We start from the raw sequence: 20199 nt of genomic DNA, 5'->3' as shown, positions 1-20199 counted from the left end.
AGGGAGAAGAAAGCAGTGGGTTTTGTTTTGTTGAAGGGAGGGCTAAGTAAAACTGATCCACTAATAAAGGTTGTTCACAACGCTAAGGCACAAAGGACTCTTTGTTGCGCACAGGGTTACTGCTTGTGACAGGACCCTCAATCTGTCTGTTGAAGTGAGTCCACTCTTGGTCGCGTGCACTCCTACACTGCATTAGCTCTGATAGAAATGTGTTGGCCGAGTGTTCTCACTGGCATTAGTCACTCCTACACCAGAAAAGAGTATCAAATAAAGAACAAAAATAACTTTCTTGGAAGTCTCTTGAGAGGTACAGAAACGTTACTCTCTTGGAATATGCATATGCAACACTATTTAATTGTCTGTACCTATTGTCGTTGTCCAAAGTATACAGGTCTTTTGATCTAGATAAATAATTCTATCCTCCCTTGTTGCCACTGTTGAGTATTTGTTCTTCATACCCCCAAGGCAATCCTTTGGGGACCAATTACCACTCTTTATTGACATCGTTTCACTGGCTGATGCAGCTTTCTAGAGCACTACGCTGGGTGTTCAGAACTCCTAAGGGAGCTTTAGTCCTTTTGTATAATCCCTGTGCCCTACTTTAAAAATGTGTGAGGTTTTTTCCCTCAAAATTATACCCTAGGGTACTAGTATTACCATCCCATGTCAAAACTGTATATATACATGTGTATTTGTGGGAAAACTATTGAGACTTCCCCAAACTGTGCCTGCTCGTGCAGGGGCCTGAGAGGTTTTGTTAGTTCTTTCTGCCATAAGAGTTCACCAACTCCCCCGACATGATAGATTGATGACCTTTGCTGCATTGTACAGCAGCCTGACTGTTCCCAAAGAGCCTCTCAGCTTGTGGGTCGGGTGAAGGGACATCTCAAGGCTTCCATGGGGCCTCTGCCCTGTCATCTATCACAAGGCTGTAACTGTTATCTACATATTGGTCTCCCCACAAATGTTCGCTTCTGGAGTCCAGAAATGGCACTGAGGGAGACTTGTACCTATATCAGACAATACCTTTCCTAAAGAAGAGACAAGATGAGTAGTTTATGTCCAGCCCAACCCATTTGTTTTTATCAAACTCTCAAGAGGCTGGCATAACTCGAATGCTAGCCCACTATTGCTAGCCCAGTGCAGAACACATCTTTCCAAAGGTCATCATGTTTGTGTTCACTTGCAGCACTATCCTTGCCCAAATCCATGTATTTCATGTCTTTATTTCAAAACAGAGAATGCTCTTTCATCTCTGAATTATGAGGGTACAGTGAATCTAAAACATGATAAATATAGAAATGATCCTAGCATTTTTAATGGTGAGCTGTTATCTAAGAATGTATTTGAGGGGCCGGTGCCGTAGCTCAGTAGGTTAATCCTCCACCTGCGGTGCCAGCATCCCATGTGGATGCTGATTCTGGTCCTGGCTGCTCCTCTTCCAATCTGGCTATCTGCTGTGGCCTGGGAAAGCAGTAGGGATGGCCCAAGTGCTTGGACCCCTGACCCGTGTGGCTCCTGTTCCTGGCTTTGGATCTGCACAGCTCCAGCCATTGCAGCCAATTGGAGAGTGAAACAGCTGATGGAAGACCTCTCTTTGTCTGCCTCTCCTTCTCTCTCTGTGTAACTCTGACTTTCAAATAAATAAAAATCTTGAAAAAGAAAGAAAGACAAAGGCAGGGTATGGGAGTGGGGAACAATGAGAATTAGACTCTGAGCAATAGTCCAAATAAGAGCAGCAATACCTTATACCAAAGTGCTGCCCATGGCATTGATAATAGTGTCTGTGACGTGAAATAATGGCAATGGCCAGAGACATGAAGATATGCTCAGTGATGAGGGGTAAAGGACTACTCATTGTCAGCACTCAGTAAATGCTGGTCAAATGATTAGACCACTGTGGGACCAAGCTACTGAGGGGAGTCATGAACTGCTTCACTCCAATGATGCTATGCACTTCTTTTAAAAGTAAACTTCATAAAAATTTTCTTTTTTTTTAAGATTGTATTTATTTATTTGAGAGGTAGAGTTACAGACAGAGTGAGGGAGAGACAAAGAGAAAGGTCTGTCATCCACTGGTTCACTGCCCAAAAGGGCGCAATGGCCAGAGCTGTGCCGATCAGAAGCCAGGAGCCAGGAGCTTCCTCAGAGTCTCCCCCAGAGGTGCAGGGGTCCAAGCACCTGGGCCGTCTTCCACTGCCTTCTCAGGCTATATCAGAGAGCTGGATCAAAAGCAGCACCCACATGGAATGCCAGTGCCGCAGGTGGAGGCTTAGCCCACTGTGCTGGCCCTGCTCTGCACTATTAAGATGTACCTAAAGCAGTGTCAGAAATGTGAAAACGAGAACCTCTGATCAGAAACTATTTAAAAGAAAGGAAGAAAGCGATATCCCAGCAAGCCGAGGTGAAAGAATCAACACAACAGAGTTTGCAGGAAACCCCAGACTCCCTGACAACCAAGTCAAAAGACAAGCCTGCTGGATTGGGCAGTTCTCATCAGCCAGGAAAGGACAGTGTGTAAATTCTTCCTTAAATGCAAAGTCATCATTGGAACTTAATTCCGGGAAGAATTTATTGGGTGTACATTTAAATAGGAGAAAGAAGACATTTGCTAACAGCTTTGTAACATCTGCATGCCTATTAATCATGGACTAAACCATCAGAGTAATCAACACCAATGTAGCCTAAAATAATGGGCAATAAGGAGAAGGACAAAGAGAAACAGTTGAATGTGTAAACATATGCAGCGCTGCACAAACAAGAAAACATAGATATTGGCGATGGTCCCTCTTTTTGCAACTGATTATGAGGCTGCACTTGTAATCTACTCAATCTAGTTCTCTCAGTAAAGACAGGATGGTAGTGCGAGGGGTTTCACTCCTACTTCTCCCTTTGATTCCAGGACTCATGTGATCTGTCCTTTGTTATTTCATTATTGATTAAGAACACATAACATTTTCTGTAGGTCGGTCCTCCTGCCTCACAAAATATCTTTCAACTGGCTCAAAAGCTGACTCTTCAATAGACAATTGTGTTGCTTTCTAAGTCCAGCTACTCCTGGGTTATGGAGAGACCAATGAATCCCATGGGAAATGGCTTACAACATCCTTGGCTAGAAGCAATGTTATGTGGATAATTGTGGGTGAGTCAAGATTTTGGTAGGTCTACAGAAGCATGGCAGGGAAGTCAAATCTGTATCCATAGCAAACATCTATTCAAAAGAAAAAAATTGCTACCAAATCCATGATGAAAAATGTTCAATATAATGGGGAGGCTGGCTGTACCACTCCCACCCCCTTGGCCTGCAAAGAGAGCTCTATGCTGATCTCTGCTTTCGGCTTTTTAAGCAACATAACTACCTTGGTAAAGGAAAGTTGATGTAGCTGAGCCCAGGCATGTCCTCCATCTTCGACATCCACTTGGTTCTGGAATCTACTGAGGAGTACTAGTGAGGCTGGAGAGTGAGGAAAATGTACACTTGCAGCATGGTCTTCTCAACTATTAGATTGTTGAGGATGTATGCAGCAAGGTTAGGTGCCATAAGCGGTTGAACCACTTGCTTATGAAACTTGTTTTTGCCTTTAGAACTTATTTTAGTCTGATCTTCTATATGCCACTTCATCTGGATGATGGAGGGATGCTGTGCACATCCAAATTTTAAACTAGATCACTCTGAATCCAGCAGTGTGATACGGCAGGTTAAGTCACTATTTGTGATACTAGCATCCCATATCAAAGTCCTAGTTCAAGTCACAGCTGCTCCACATCTCATCCCAGTTCCCTGCTAATGTACCTGGGACAGCAAGTTGCTGAGGCCCCTGCTACCCATGTGGGAGACTCAGATGGAGTTCCTGGATCCTGGCTTCAGTCTGTTTTGTCTATTTGAGGAAGAAACCATGTTTCTCTCTCTCTCTCTCTCTCTCTCTCTCTCTCTCTCTCTCTCCTCTGTCAATCTGCCTTTCAAATAAATAAATAAAAATCTTTTAAAAATAAAATCAAATGGATCAATCAAATGGCACCTAATTCAGAGAGGTGGCTCATGTCTCATACATTAACACTTCATGTCATCTAACTATTCAGTCTTTACCAGGACCCTTTAAAAAGCACCAAGAAATGTATCTCAATGGAAACACTAATTTGCCAAAGAGATACGACTTTGTTCTTAATTTGGGGAGCTTTAGTATGATTCTTCTACTTGGGAATTACATAGACCCAATATAAATATCCTGGTCTGCTACAGAAATGACACTCACGTTAGATGTCTGAGTCACAGGGTCAAATGGGTAGAGTGACTTATTCTCTAAATTGAAATGGCTGGAGAATTCAAAAAGTTCATGTAAACTGGAATTAAAAAGTAAGTTTATTTTAGTGCAAAATAATAAAATCCATGTATTTGAATGATCTTGAAAAAATTCACAAAAATGCATATTATGAAAAACTGATGAATGAATCTCCAATTTTTTGGCACCAAAATAAAAATCTTTGCATTTCATTCTTGACAAACATCCTCAAGTACCTTTGTATTCTTTGGTTTGAGGTCTTGTTAAATATAGAAAACTTACATCTTATTCAATAAGTAAGAAGTAGCAACACCTCTGTAATATTATTTTGCCTTTGTAATAAACAGTAAGAGCTTACCAAAGGTTTGTTTTCATTTCTTCATGGAACTTGACACAAGATGTAGCAAATTGTCTTTCACTTTGAAGACGATGTCTCAGTGTATCCCAAGTACCTGGACTTCCAGAAACATCATTGAATTAGCACATCTCTCAGTTTGCATAGAATCTCTTACCCATATGTGTCTTATCAAAGCATCTTGAGTGTTTGCTACTTTCTGCTCAACATATCCATTGACTTACTCTTATCAAGACATGACTGTGGTTGCTGTTCCATGAAACTGTGAAATGATCAAAGTTTTTGAATATGAAGCTATGACACAGTACTGTCAAGCAAACAGTGTAGGAATTATACTGGTTGCTAAAAGGTTCTTCTCGAATTCTACACATAGGAACTGGGAAAATAAACACAGAATGAATGTTTGGATCCGGAATGACCTCTTTTGAGATAGATTTGGGCCAAAACTCCATTTTTCATCTAACCCCTTTAAGCTTTTATTCTAATTTTTTGATATTAGTGATATTGTATTTACATGTCTCTATGATTAACATATCTCAGAGACAGTTAATTCTAATAACTCCTAAAAGATCTAAAGATTTTACTTTCTCCACTACACATTTACCCTAAAAATATTACCACAGATCACTTTGAGGAAGCCATGTGATGCTATTTCAGGGAATTTTCTCAAGGTTACACAGGCTCTTTTACATTTGAAGGGCTCTGGGGTCTATGAACCAAGTCAGTTCTGAAAAGTAACTAAGAGACAATGAATCTTCACTGTGGCCACCCAGGTCCCACTTCTATTTGCCCACCCTAGCAGTTTCAATGATATAGCTCAAGTAAGACCTCAACAGACCATCCATATATTTAAGCAGAAGCTAAAAGTCCCTGCTGGTCAAGCCATCCTGATTACTGATCTGGCCCTCACACTGCATAACATTGCCCACCGTGCCTGTGACTCCTCAACTTCTGCCTCTCTGCTAAACTCCATTATGAAGAGAATATGACATGGGGCACATTTCAACAGCAGCACCTTCCATTTTTACCTGAAGATTACAAAGTATAGCTACCATCTTGCTTTCCTGTGAGGGTGGTACTTTCTCCCTAATGTATTTTGCAATGTATTGATGCTAGGAGGGCCCTTGGAACATTATTAGGAATGATATAATAAAGAGTTGGGTAAGCAATCACCTTGACAAATTCATTCCATCCTGTATCTTAAGAATATGTATCACTTCTTGTACAATGTACAAAATTTCTAATGCCTTGACTTCCTTAATGTAGGTCAATAACATCCAGGTATCTGTCAACCAAATGAGAAATGTCATAATCAATTCCATCTATTAGAAACAGTACAGGCCAGCGCCGCAGCTCACTAGGCTAATCCTCCGCCTGCGGTGCCAGTACTCCGGGTTCTAGTCCCAGTTGGGGCACCGGGTTCTGTCCCGGTTGCTCCTCTTCCAGGCCAGCTCTCTGCTGTGGCCCGGGAGGGCAGTGGAGGATGGCCCAGGTCCTTGGGCCCTGCACCTGCATGGGAGACCAGGAGGAAGCACCTGACTCCTGGCTTCAGATCAGCACAGGGTGCCAGCCGTAGCAGCCATTTAGGGGGAGAACCAATGGAAGGAAGTCCTTTCTCTCTGTCTCTCTGTCTCTCTCTCACTAACTCTACCTGTCAAAAAAAAAAAAAAAGAAAAGAAACAGTACAAGGAATCTGGAGTCTCTGGTAAATAGAACCTATATGAGTAAGTTTGACCAAAAGGAGTTATGTTCATTTCTTCCTCCAGAGTTTAGCACTTTAGAATTCATTTTCACATATATTCCACTGCTGATCTAAATTAGAAAATGAAATCCTACAATTCTCTTCACGTGTAAGCCCCATCTCCTCTAGATATAACTTGATCAGACTCTCCTGATACTTAGATACCTCCGCTGCACAGCTCCAAAAGGTAAGATACTGAAGCTCCTTGATTCTTTTCTTTGTACATTAGTTATGTAAAAACATATATTGGCTTTACTTTACTTTTCTATTCACTTTTTTGAAGTTTACAAAAGGCAAAACTGGCTTCTGCTTGGCCTTCATTTTATAATGGGGACTCACATATAGAACTGTATTACAAACACCCCCATTAGAGTACAGAACACAGGTCTCTCTAAGCAGTGCTTCCTCTGCATATCACAAATGTTCTGAAGAGTAACCACTTCCCCAGTTCAGACTGCCAGTGGGTGAAGCTTTGTCAGGGCTATTGCCTGCACAGTACTTAGGGTAATGTATACTTTGGAGATACAAAATTGTAGGAAGTGGTGAGCTTGGTTATGGAGGTACGGGAATCTTAGCAAATTAGTAGGGATTAGTAGGAATGTTAGAATAAGATGAAATGTTTCTTTTTTTTTTAACTTTTATTTAATGAATATAAATTTCCAGTGTACAGCTTATGGATTACAATGGCTTCCCCCTCCCATAACTTCCCTCCCACCCTCAACCCTCCCCTCTCCCGCTCCCTCTCCCCTTCCATTTGCATCATGATTCATTTTCAATTCTCTTTATATACAGAAGATCAATTTAGTATAAAGATTTCAACAGTTTGCACCCACATAGAAACACAAAGTGAAACATACTGTTTGAGTACTAGTTATAGCATTAAATCACAATGTACAGCACATTAAGGACAGAGATCCCACATGAGGAGCAAGTGCACAGTGGCTCCTGTTGTTGACCCAACAAATTGACACTCTAGTTTATGGCGCCAGTAACCATCCTAGGCTGTCGTCATGAGTTGCCAAGGCTATGGAAGCCTTCCAAGTTTACCGACTCTGATCATATTTAGACAAGGTCATAAAAGACAGAGTGAGGATAGTAACCAATGATCCTAAGAGTGGCATTTACCAGGTTTGAACAATTATACAGCATTAAGTGGGGAAGAGGACCATCAGTACACACAGGTTGGGAGAAGAGCCATTGGTGGTAGAGTAGAGGTTATGATTACAAAGGAATGAGGCCCAAGTGTGCTAGACAGGGCCTAGAACAAAGGATAGAGTCATTATTAGAGGAGCTAAGAAAGGTGCTGTCTTCTAAGCTACAATTAAGTTTTCTGATTGAGAGGCAAATAGAACCTGATAGAAGGGGCTTGATAATAATCTGGTGGGCTTTAGGCCTTGTAAGTTAAGAGGCCCGGACCTACCTATCTCTTCACATGGGGTATATCCTAAAGGAGGTGTGAACCTCCTAGGGGAAGGCACTCTGTTGACTTTCATTACTTGGCTGGCCTGGGAGGAGAGCTGGCCAGGTAAAGGCAGGTGGCATCTCTAACAAGAAATTTACAGTTCTGCCTGCAATGTTGCTGACCCTACTTGACCATCCCCTCAGCTGCAGTGGTCACTTTGGAAGTTGGGCTGAGTGAAGGGCTTTTCAGCTTAGAGCCAATAAGATCTGTGGCTCTGACCTGGGCATCCTTCGACTCCAGGGCAGGTCCATTTCCAGGGATCCAACTCTTGGCAGAGCTGCCAGGGCTCTTCACAAGCTGACTTCTGATGAAGCCCAGGCTTACCACATTGAAAGCACTGCAGTGGACTGGCCTGTTGGGTCTCCTTGAGGGCAGATCACTGTACAGATCAGCCATTAATAGGCCTGCCACCCATTGCTTCTGATGCCGAGCTTTCTTTTCCTCCTGGTTTGTCTTAAAGCAGACCAGAGGATGCAAGTCAAGGGAGTGCCCAAGTCCCATCTCTAATCTTCAGTGGCCTGAACTACAAGTCTATAGTCACAGGCATGTTCTGTAGTAGTTTTTCTAAGGTAGACAATGCCCATGAGGAAAATTATATTCTCACTTTAAAACTTTCTTTCCCTTTGGTCTGAAAGGGAGGTTTTTGCTACTTACTGTATACTTCGCTGATGGTGAAGTGAATCTAGCTATGAGATTATTATTTAAGTTCTTATTTTGGCTATGCTATTACAGAAAAATGTTAGCCATCTCTTTTATAAGGTCTAAAGATTAAATTATGCGTCCTACAGATTCCTTCATAATAGAATTAGTTTCCTACCTTGAAGAGAATAGAGAAATGAAAGAACAAGTTGGGCTTAGAATAGAGAAATGAGGGAGCAAGTCCTAGATCGCTTGCTGACAATAGCAATATCACATGAATACTTAGCAAACCGTTTCAACCATTAGATAACAACTTAAGAAAACATTTACCAGAAGGTCCAATGCCTTCTATAAATTTTAAGAATCATGTATTTGAAAACACCTCTTAAATATCTAACATGGTGTAGTTTGTTTAGTCAGTAAACTTAAGCACAACCATCTAAAATGTTTTTAGTTTCTTTCTACCAACACGTTTAAAACATATGATACACGGATTCAGGTCACACAAATTAAAATGTATCTTTGATTGATTTTAGCGGCTTAAATTTATGGACAATCTTATCTATAAGCCATTTAAAATAAAACTCTTAATAAAATTTCCCCATGTGGACATACAATATGTACACACATATAACATAGCATAATAGACCAATATAGCAATTTTAATAATAGCTTTTAAAATCTTTAACTCTTTTTGTAGATTGCCAATTGATTTGAATTGCTTTTTCTTTTTAGTAACCTCAGTTAACCATACTTTCTCTCAGTTGGTACTGTTAATACATTATTGGCTTCATCTGTTTACAGAGCCATCCCAAAGTACTGAATACAATAGAAGTGGCTGGAAAAAGTCCATAGGAACCTATAGGAGGACAGCTAAACACAGAACCAACAACACTTTAGTTTTATGAGCAGCACATCATATATAAGTATGGATGACAAAAGACTTTAAGTCGCCATGTTTAAAATTATAAACTCATCAACCAACAAGAGGCACTTGCTTACTTCACAGTATTTTTGAAAGCACCTGTAGGATTTTACAAGTATAACCCTTTAGGCCTCTCGGGCTTTCTCATTAAGATAACTATCATGTCTAGTAACACAAGATCATTAGACTTTTTAATTCTCAAACATTTGTATTAATAGCATTTTCCATTATAGAAACTTAAAGTCTGGTACCACATCACATCTTGACAGTACTTCTAATATAATCCAAATAGACTGATTAGTCGGTGTCTCTATAAGATGAGAGACATAGGTCCTTCGATTTTTTCAGTTGGGCCCAAACTGGAAAAACCAAAGTCCAGGATTTACTGGAAATTTTAGAGACCAGATTGTTTGAAACTTTGATTTTCTGAATGCCTGTCAAGAATGCCAAGAAGGCTCAAAATCCAAAATATCTGGTTGAAATAAGATTCCTTAAAATCATGACATAACATAGACCAAATTTGATCATTGTTACAAGGTGATTATTCAAATTTTTGAAAATAAGCACATATTTAAATAACCCATAGCTCTTAATAAAACTTCAGCTGTTTTTGAACAATTAGAATTTAACAGACATCAAGAGAACATAATAGATTACTTTAACACATTGCTTTAACAGAGCATCAGAGTTTAATTCTATGTCAAAGAGAAATTGAGCTTCCTGTGATCTTTTGCTGTGAGGTTTCCTTCCTTTACCTTCTTTCATATTGGTGACCGTGTTTCTGCATTTCTGTATGTAAGACATCTTTAAGCATCTTTTGCAGGGCAGGATGAGTGGCAACAAATTCTTTCAGTTTCTGTTTGCTATGAAAAGTCTTAATAAGACTTAAGAATAAGATGAAATGTTTCTTAAAGCAGGTCTCTCAGAGGCTTTTCTTTTTTAAAAATTTTATTTATTTATTTGAGAGAGAGAGCAAGCTCCCCTCCACTGGTTTATGTTCCAAATGCCCACAACAGCTATGGGCTGGTTCAGACTAAAGCTGGGAACCTGGAATACAATCTAAGTCTCTCACATGGGTGGGAGGGACCCAAGTACTTGAACCATCATCTGTTGCTTCCTAGGGTGCACGTTAGCAGGAAGCTGGATTGGAAGCAGAACTGGAACTTGAACCAGGTACTTTGATATGGGATATGGGCATTCCAAGTGGCATCTTAACCATTGAGCCAAACACCTGCCTCCCTCAAAGATTTTGTAATGACAGAATACCGGTCTCCTTTCGATTACTGAAAACGCAATGAGGAAGAAATTCTGGGATGATTTGTTTTTTAACAGCCTAATTGTTTTTATATAACTACTGCCAGAACCAAGGAAGAAAATTAGATGATAATGTCTTTGCATTTGCTTTTACCATCCCACCATGTTCTGGTGCGGGGATGGGGGTGGGAAGACTTCATAGTAGCTATTGTAAGACCACTTAGGAAAGTTTAATTTCTTTGTAGCAGTTAAGATGTCACTTGGGACACTCACCTACCATATCAGAGCTCTTGGTTTGAGTCCTAGCTCTGCTTCCAGTCCAGCTTCCTGCTAATGTGCACCCTTGGAGGCAGCAGGCGATGGCTCAAGTAATTGGGTCACTGCCACCCACGTGGGAGATTAAGATTGAGTTCTAGGCTTCTGACTTCAGCCTGAACCTGTGGTCAGCATTTGGGGAGTGAACCAGCAAATGAAAGATCTCTCTCTTTCTCACTCTCTCTCTCTTTCCCTCTTTCTGCCTTCCAAATAAAACAGTGGGGAAGGACCCTTTTGGAGTCTGTTTACTTTGGGGCATTTATTGTTGTGATTCTAATCATTGAAATGCAGTCTTCTCTAAAGGAAAACATAACCCACATTGTTAAGGTTCTGCAAAAGGCAGATATTAATGCATTTGAGGTGGGCTACTTGGATTCCTGGCCTCTTGTAATATTGGATGCTATTAGCAGAGAGCAGAAGCTGGGGCCATCTTAGGATAGAAGTGAGCAAATTGATTTGAAGAATGGGACAGGCTAGGGTCTAAACTCAGTATCACCTGTACATTGGATGTAATGTATTTAAGATATGTAATATAACTTTATATTTTTCATTGACTATAAACTCTATCTAAATGTGCCATTTCCCCTGAGTAAGGGAAAGCCTGACGTAAGCAAGTCCAAGCACACTCCATTAATCTGCTTTTTCTCCATTAATTCTCTACTAGAAACTTATGGTTCCTCTCAGTGGCATTCTGGACTTCTCTCTTTCTGGTTATTGAGAGCTAATTATTAAATTTTCAGAAATTTTGTGAGCAATTGGTTGCACACAACCATCATTAAAAATTAAATATATGTTTAAAGCTAATCAAATTATTTGAAAACAAAGACAGTTTATTTCTTTCTTTTGTTGTATTTTACTACTAGCTATGCTTTTGACATTACTTATTTCTATTCTATCTCTATAGTGGACATTCAGCAATTCTGTAATTTTCTGTTGATGCACATCCCTTCAATTCCATTTCCAGTGATCTCACACTGGGAACTAAAAATCAGCCACAGCAGGAATATTTACACCACAGAAATTGGCAACCAGAGCTTCCTTTTTCCTCTCTCTTTCTCCATTTGCCATCTTTAAATCTATCTTATGGTTTTTTAAAAATTAAGTTTATTAAAAATCTTGATTATTTTGGAGAGAACAAACATCCTTAAAACATTAAGTTTTTAAATCTAGGAATCTGTTCTGATTTATCATCCTATTTACCACAGTAATGATTCTTTCATCTTAAATAGCTTGAATATTTTTCTTATTAAACTTATACTTGGAAGTTTATATTTTGGATATAGAAATTGGCAATAACAATGTATTATAGAGCTATCTTTTTTCTTCTTACTATCTTGGACAGGTATTAATAATAGTATCATGTCAGCCTTATTAAATGAAATAGGAATATATTTTATATTTTTCAATTCTCTGTAGTAACCTAAATACCCAGGAAGTTACATAGTTCTAAAAGATTTGGTGGAAATATGCTGTGACTTCAGCTGAAACTGGCACTGGAGCTGACGCTGTGACGCAGTGGGTAAAGCTGCCACCTGCAGTGCAAGCATCCCATATGGGCACCCGTTTGAGTCCTGGCTGCTCCACTTCCAATCCAGCTCTCTGCCGTGGCCTGGGAAAGCAGTAGAAAATGGCCTAAGTCCTTGGGCCCCTGCACCCTCATGGGAGACTTGAAAGAAGCTTCAGACTCCTGGCTTTGGATCGGCCCAGCTTCGGCTGTTGTGGCAATTTGGGAAGTGAATTAAGGAAGGATGGAAGACCTCTTTTTCTCTTTCTCTGCCTGTGCCTCTATGTAACTCTGCCTTTCAAATAAATAAATAAATCTTGGGAAAAAAAAAAAAACAAAGAAAGAAACTGGCACTTTTCTTAGAAATAATTAACAATTTTTCCCATCTAGTCTTAATTAGATATTGGGTTTTGTTTTAGTTCTGTAGAAAACATATATCTCATCTAAATTTTCATAGTTTTTAGCTTGGATTTGTACATATGATCTCTAACACTTCTAAAATCTTAACCATAATTGGTATTCTTTTCCCATTCTGAAAGGATTCCTTCTTGTTAAATTAGGTTTTCAAAGACCACTTTTCTGGCCTTTTTAAAAACTAGCATTTTGATTTATCTAACATTTTATGAATTATTATTTTTTAAGAACAATCATATTTATTAATGTCCCAATTTTCTAAAGCTTAGTTTGTTGCTCTTTTTCTATGGTTTTTGTTGTTGTTGTTGTTGTTTTTGACAGGCAGAGTTAGACAGTGAGAGAGAGAGAGAGAGAGACAGAGAGAAAGGTCTTCCTTCCATTGGTTCTCCCCCCAAATGGCCGCTACGTCTGGCACCCTGTGCCAATCTGAAGCCAGGAGCCAGGTGCTTCTTCCTAGTCTCCCACATGGGTGCAGGAGCCCAAGGACTTGGGCCATCCTCCACTGCCTTCCCAGGCCACAGCAGAGAGCTGGCCTGGAAGAGGAGCAACCGGGACAGAACCCGGTGCCCCAACTGGGACTAGAACCCGGGGTGCCGGTGCCGCAGCCAGTGGATTAGCCTAGTGAGCCACGGTGCCAGCCTGCTCTTTTTCTATATTTTTGAGATGAAAGTTAAATGTATACTTTTCCATTTTTATTATTAGAAGTTTTAAAGCTATGAATTTTCATCTGAATGCAGTTTTGGCTGCATCCCTAAAATTTGGAAACGTACTGGATGGAAAATGACACTAAGATCATTTTGAGTATTATTGAAATTTCTGAGTGGCTTAATTAAAAATGTTTATTTTGGGCCAACACTGTGGCACAGTGGGTTAACACCCTGGCCTGAAGCGCCGGCATCCCATAAGGGCGTCCGTTCTAGTCCCAGCTGCTCCACTTCCAATCCAGCTCTCTGCTATGGCCTGGGAAAGCAGTAGAAGATGGACCAAGTGCTTGGGCCCCTCCACGCACATGGGAGTCACGGAAGAAGCTCCTGGCTCCTGGCTTTGGAACGGCACAGCTCTGGCCATTGCAGCCAATTGGAGAGTGAACCATCAGATGGAAGACCTCTCTCTCTCTCTCTCTCTCTCTCTCTGCCTATCCTCCCTCTGTGAAACTCTGACGTTCAAATAAATAAATAAATCTTTTTAAAAAGTTTAATTTTTATTGGTAATTTAGAGCTATTATGCACTGTATCAATTTTTTTTCCCTTTTGGTAACCTGTGAAATTTGTTTAGGGTGTGCTACATTATTAGTTTTCATAAAAGTACAGTAGCAACATATATTTAATATGTATTTATTCTGGATAAAGCTGAAATGTTTGCATTTTTAAAATAATTTTGATTAATAGACTATCATGTCATTTTTAAATTTTCCAGTATATTCATACTCAGTGGTTTTTTTTTTCTCCCCTAGGGATGTCACTTTTGACTAAAATATCTTAAACCATTGTAAATTTACCCAAATCTTTACTTCTTTTCCTACTTTGTTTAAACTAGAAGTGTGGAGACGTGATACAAAATAGATAATTAGAAATAATATAAGAGGAAAAAAAAAGAAATAGTGTAAGAGAGAATGGGAAAATCCTGTAGAAGAGATGTTTTGATAACTTTTTATTTATTTATTTATTTATTTTTATTTTTTGACAGGCAGAGTGGATAGTGAGAGAGAGAGACAGAGAGAAAGGTCTTCCTTTTTGCCGTTGTTTCACCCTCCAATGGCCGCCGTGGCCGGCGCACCACGCTGATCCGAAGCCAGGAGCCAGGAGCTTATCCTGGTCTCCCATGGGGTGCAGGGCCCAAGCACTTGGGCCATCCTCCACTGCACTCCCGGGCCACAACAGAGAGCTGGCCTGGAAGAGGGGCAACCGGGACAGAACCCGGTGCCCCAACTGGGACTAGAACCCGGGGTGCCAGCGCCGCAGGTGGAAGATTAGCCTATTGAGCCGTGGCGCCGGCCACTTTGATAACTTTTAATGTGGCGCACATAGAAAGAGGCCCAGCATGTGAGGAAGGTGTTTGCTAGCTTTGGAATGGCTGCAATAAAACCTTTCAGAGTACTCTACCTAAGAAGTGAGTGGGACCTAAGAGCCAACAGTCACATTAATTATCCATGAGACTTCAGCCAGAATGCAAATGTTGTCAGCATTAAAGGGGGGAAACAGCATGAAACCCAGAGCAAAAGTTTCCTCTAATTTCTGAAGACGCCACATTGCCCAGACGAGCAGAAGTACAGTTTTAAGTGGTCACATACTTAATCATCACCTCAGCAAAGCAGGCAAAAATGTCCCAAGCCTGTGTGCTTTCCACTGTGCCACTAAGCCCCTGTGGCAGATGCGTGGGAGGAAAACAGGCAAATGAAGAAAGGAGCACTATTTGGAAATGCACTCTAACCTGCATATATCTTCAAAAAAAATGTGAAATTACCTACAATGAGAAACACAGATGTGTCTAAAACTATTAAACCAAGAGAAGAGAATGTAGACCAAGTAATGGAGGGTCTGGGTTGGATGGTTTTTAGAATATTATGCAAATGAGGGATCCCTTTTGGTGCTTTGCACAAAATCTGGCTGAGTTTCCTGGGATTTAAGGCAAAAAGGACAATATGATAAGGTTTAGATGTTCATAATTGAATAAAAAGAGATTTTTTTGGCATGAAAATCAAAGCATCTTTGGCTTTGAAATCATAGGATAATTTACTGTGTGGGGTTCTAAGTAAACAATTTATAAACTGATGACTTGTTTCTAAGTTAGTTACTACAAAATGAGAAAAACAAAATTGGCCTTGCTTCTAATAAAACACTTCCCTTTTAAAAAATCTAAATATTAACATAGAACTGTCTTCAGTAAAATAATAGACTTCACTTATTTTCCTTTGTTTTTAAATTAAAAAAAACCTTTATTTTCTGCAATCTTAAACAATTTTAGGTTGCTAGTTCTTGTTGAAACTGGCTCATTGAATTATTTATCTGCTGCTGATTTGGATATCCTCAGCTGAGTTATCCTTGTGGGAACTACAACTCTTGCTTTGAAATGTTTAAGGGCATCCTGTAAAAATAAGGCGAGTGGAATAAAAAAGACCTCTGACAATCACTCAGACGCTTTCACCCGATTATCTGGGATCGAATTCCCTTGACAGAAGGTGTGGTTAGCACTTGATCCTAATCAAAGGACCAAAAATATTTGGATATAGTTCATTTTAATCTCAGTTGAAAAGACTGTGGATAGACACTTAGGAAAAAATGAAATCAGCATAACATCTCCTCTTGGAGAGCAGTCCAGCTTTCAGAGTGCTGACTGGGAGTGCGGCCTCCTCCTAATTCTCCTTGATGAAAACAGAAGGATTTCACAGCACAGAGAGCAGTGGTTTACGAGGCCGGGTACAGACAGAACTCTGTTCATCGTCTTCAAAGTGACGCAGCGATGGCACGACTGCTGCTGTGGCCACATGTAATATAGCCTGTAGCTCTTTAAAGAGGATTAGCTTTAGTGTGCTGGGACCATTCAAGGCTGGATTCCATGTAGAGCAGGCTATGCTAATGAAATGCTAATGTCTATGGCAAACATTGCGTAATATCCAAACCCCTCCAAACCCAGCTTTGTCTCTTGCACAGTGGGCTATCAAACTTTATCATATCAGGAGAAGTAACAAGCAAACAGCCTTATACTCTTCTGACTGTGTATCTGTTTCTATAAAAAGTGAAATTAAATAAAAATATGTATAAACACATATTTTTAATCTAAACTGACTTTCAATGTTGGTAGAAAACTCAAAGTTCAGTAATTATAAACCTTACCTTTCCTTTGCCCAAGGTTATGCGTAGAATTCATCTTTTTAGAAAAGGACATGCATACATATGGCTTTTTAAAAACAAGACTATTAGGATTACAAAGGGCTTTCAGTGTGGGTTTTTTTTTTTTTCTTTTTTCTCACTTCACCTTCAAATTCTTTATTTACAATTTTCACTTTCTGCCACCACAATGTCTTTATGCTCCATGCTGGGAAATGCTAGGTCTTCATCAAAATTTTCTATTTGGTGTTTCTACTACATCAGAAGCCAGTATGAGATTGGATCCGTTTCTTACAACTGCTCATGCACTTACTCTCAGAGCTGTTTTCACTTTAGAATTAGAGCTGCAGAGTGTATTTGGCACTGGGAAGATGAATGTGTGATTTGCAATCCATGTAATGAGGTGTAGCATCTCTGAGTCTATGCACGTGGTTCCCAAAGATTGAAAGCTCCCTGCAGATTTCCTCTCAATTGCTGGGAAATAAAGATCCCAGCAAACACATGGAAGCGGTGCCTCTGGCTCCATTGCCGACGCGTGATCTCTCATTAGTTACTAGCATTTCACTACACTCAGACCAGTAGCTTAGGCCCGCTCCGTTTTTTGTTGGTCAGAGGTATGTGTGTGTGTGTGTTTTCCATCTCAGTTTGGAGTGGTTTGTCTCTGTGGACACGGAGCAATGGCGATACATATTCATGAAAGAGCGCTCTTTCCAGTCCCTGCTAAGGCTGACAAAGCCCTCGCTGTTGCACTCAGCAAGCCGACTGGGCTTGTGTGTGGGGGCTGCCCGGCCAGATTAGCGCAAACAGCAAGTCCGCTCCTCTGCTTGTTAGGCCTGGCCTTCCTGACAATTTCCCCAATTGTGGCTTGTGACAAGGCTGTCATGAGGTGATGGCTTCTTTTGGCCATTTTCAGATAAAGATAATTTCCTTAACTTCCATTTTATTTGACAACAAGCAGTTTGGGAGAGAAAGGAAGTGCTTTGGTAGTTTATGGATTAGGGTTTTGTCACTTCAAAGGCATCTTTGATCTAAAAATATGTGCTGTACCAAATTCATTATGTCTTTCCTTAAAGAGCTTTTAAATTTATTGATCTTCTCCTCAATTATTCTCCTTTTACATGCAATAATGATGTGTGAGATGGTAGTGTTGGGAAAGGCCTCGGGAGGAGTGTGGGGGACTCACAGACAACTGGTCACTTCTAAGGTCATTACAAGAAGGAAACAACAGGTGCTTTTGTTTGGCGTCAGTTTTCTTCTGAATCCCTATGTGACAAAGGCCCTTCTGCTGTGCATTGCTCCACAGGATGATATTGCTACCAACAGAAGGAGACAAAGTTACATTTGGTTTGGGAGCTTAATAATGACAAAATCTCACAATCTGTGTGAAAACTGGGCTTAAAATTGTTTTCACCCTCACCCTCGGGTCTGTGGGTTCCTCTGTCCAGTGGATGAGGCCTGTGGAGAAAAAACAGCAAGAGATTTCCTTGTGGGCCAACAGTTTGGCTTCCTCTAGGAGCAGTCGTATACTGTGCTGAGGCTCTGCTTGCTGCGGGTCTTCTAAGAGGGTCTTTAGAAAATCATACAGCGCAGAGAATAAGAGAACAAAACTCCCTACTGTGAGCATGCACTTGAAACATGTAGTGGGACAAGCATTTTCGGCATGTGCCGCAGGTTCTCTTGTTCAGGAGGTCCACTTGCCCTTTTGCCTTCTTTGTTGTGGTTGTTGTAAACAATGGTGATGTGAAATTACTGTGTGTTAAACAACACTTAGGACAGGGGCTGAATGGGTGGTATCCAAATTGTCACAATTAACCTTATCTTCCAAAACATCACATGTAAAAGCCACTCGAAGATGGGACGATTTTATTTCTGCAATTAGGAAAACAGACGAAAGCACACATCTTAATTTCATTTGGATGGAGGGGATCTAAATGTTTTATTTTGCTTGTCTCTTGATAGTCTATTTGATAATGTAGAAATATCCAGATACTTTTGATGGTATGTTCATGTTAGCAAATCCTAATGTTGGAAACTTATACATGAAAGGAAATATGTAATTTTAAAGTATGGCCTTAGCTCTTAAAAGTAATGAAAATTCCCTTTGAAAAATCAGTTTTCTGAATTTCCAAAAACAAGTATAATATAATGGCTTCCACTTTGTAAAGCTAGTTCAGAGGTTTAGAGTCCATCCAGGTTGTTCACTACTCAGCCTACAAGCTCAGGATAAGCCTTTCCTGTGTTATTGCATCCTGAGTTGGTTGTAGGTATACTACTGTTAGCCTTATCTTACAGGTACAAATAATAAGACTCAAAGAAGTTGAGTAATTTGCCCATTATCTCTTATCCTGTAAGTGGTAAATCTAGAATTAAGCCTTGGCTACCTCTGTTCCCAAACTTCTGTTTTTCAGTGCTAGGGCCCAGAAGATGTAGGAACTGAAATAGCTAAATAGGTCTGCTGGTTCCTTTTGGTACTTGAAGAAGTAAAAATTACTTCTCAGCTCACCTTCCATTGTGCCACTATCCCCATCCTTGGTTGCTTGTTCTACCCAGTCCAAGCAAATGGGCCAGGACAGCACAGAAAACGAGAGTTGCCAGAGGAACCATGGCCTCTTGCCTCGGTTTCCCCAGTTTTCCTTCTGTCTGCCTGTTAGACCCAGCTGAAGTCTGCTAAGTTCAGAAGTAGAGTTTGTGGTTCATCACTTCATTAAAGATCGCTGATGTCATTCTTTTGCCTTTGTGTTGACCAGGAAGCCTTGATTTTGATTTCTTTGTGAAACCAGTAAACACCACAGTGGAGGAGGAGAGCAGTAGATGGGGGAGAAAACAATGTATTGGGGAAAGAGCCCAGTTTTGTCTTCGAGTTCACCTGCTTTGTGACATGTGAATGCGCTACAGAAACTGGCAGACAGCACACCATCCGCCTGCCTTGGAGGAGACAAAAGTAAGCACCCGTCCCAAAGAGATTGCACTGAAAAATGATATCAGCTGCAGGAGCGGGCCATCTCCTCCGGTCAAATGAGAAAAATCATATTATCCTCTCTGCGGTATACAAATAGCTTGTAAGCCACATTCTCCATTTGAATGATAACAATAAAGTGCTAACCTCGCTGCTGCAGGCCAGCCTGATCCCATCCCCAAACACAAACACTTCTGCCTTGGTTTTGGCTGGGGGCTGTGCTGTGGCCTCCCCGCCCCCACCACCTCCCCCCCTTAATTGGCTGAGACCACCAGAATTTGGAGGACCCAGATGTCACTGATAGTTTTCCTAGGGAACACATTCATGCCCATCTGTTGCAGCCTAGAAGGCTGTTCATATATCCACAAGGCCTTCATTTAATTCTTGTCAGAAAGTAATGTAAATCCAGTTTACCTCAGAGGTCGCAGCCGAGATTTATGCCAATGAGCCCCCTGCAATTTACACACACTGTAGTTGTATAGGATGAAAAGAAAGCCTTTCATGTTGGTGCATATTAACAAGAAAGC

General features: G+C 40.6%; 1 protein-coding gene across 9 annotated transcripts in view; it reads left to right on the top strand.

Annotated features, from left to right (window-relative positions):
• ALPK1 (alpha kinase 1) overlaps positions 1–20199 on the top strand; it is a 158606-nt gene that overhangs the window by 41013 nt on the left and 97394 nt on the right. For 6 of the 9 annotated variants that reach the window (XM_062199728.1, XM_062199722.1, XM_062199723.1 and 3 more), the window contains one exon: positions 19464–19657. The exons of the other annotated variants lie outside the window; for them this stretch is intronic. The gene's annotated coding sequence lies outside the window, so the exon portion shown is untranslated. The remainder of the gene's footprint in view (positions 1–19463; positions 19658–20199) is intronic. 9 annotated transcript variants of the gene reach the window in all.

This window comes from Lepus europaeus, chromosome 8 (genome assembly GCF_033115175.1).
Source record: "Lepus europaeus isolate LE1 chromosome 8, mLepTim1.pri, whole genome shotgun sequence".
NCBI lineage: Eukaryota > Metazoa > Chordata > Mammalia > Lagomorpha > Leporidae > Lepus > Lepus europaeus.
This window is presented reverse-complemented; position numbering and strand designations above follow the sequence as displayed.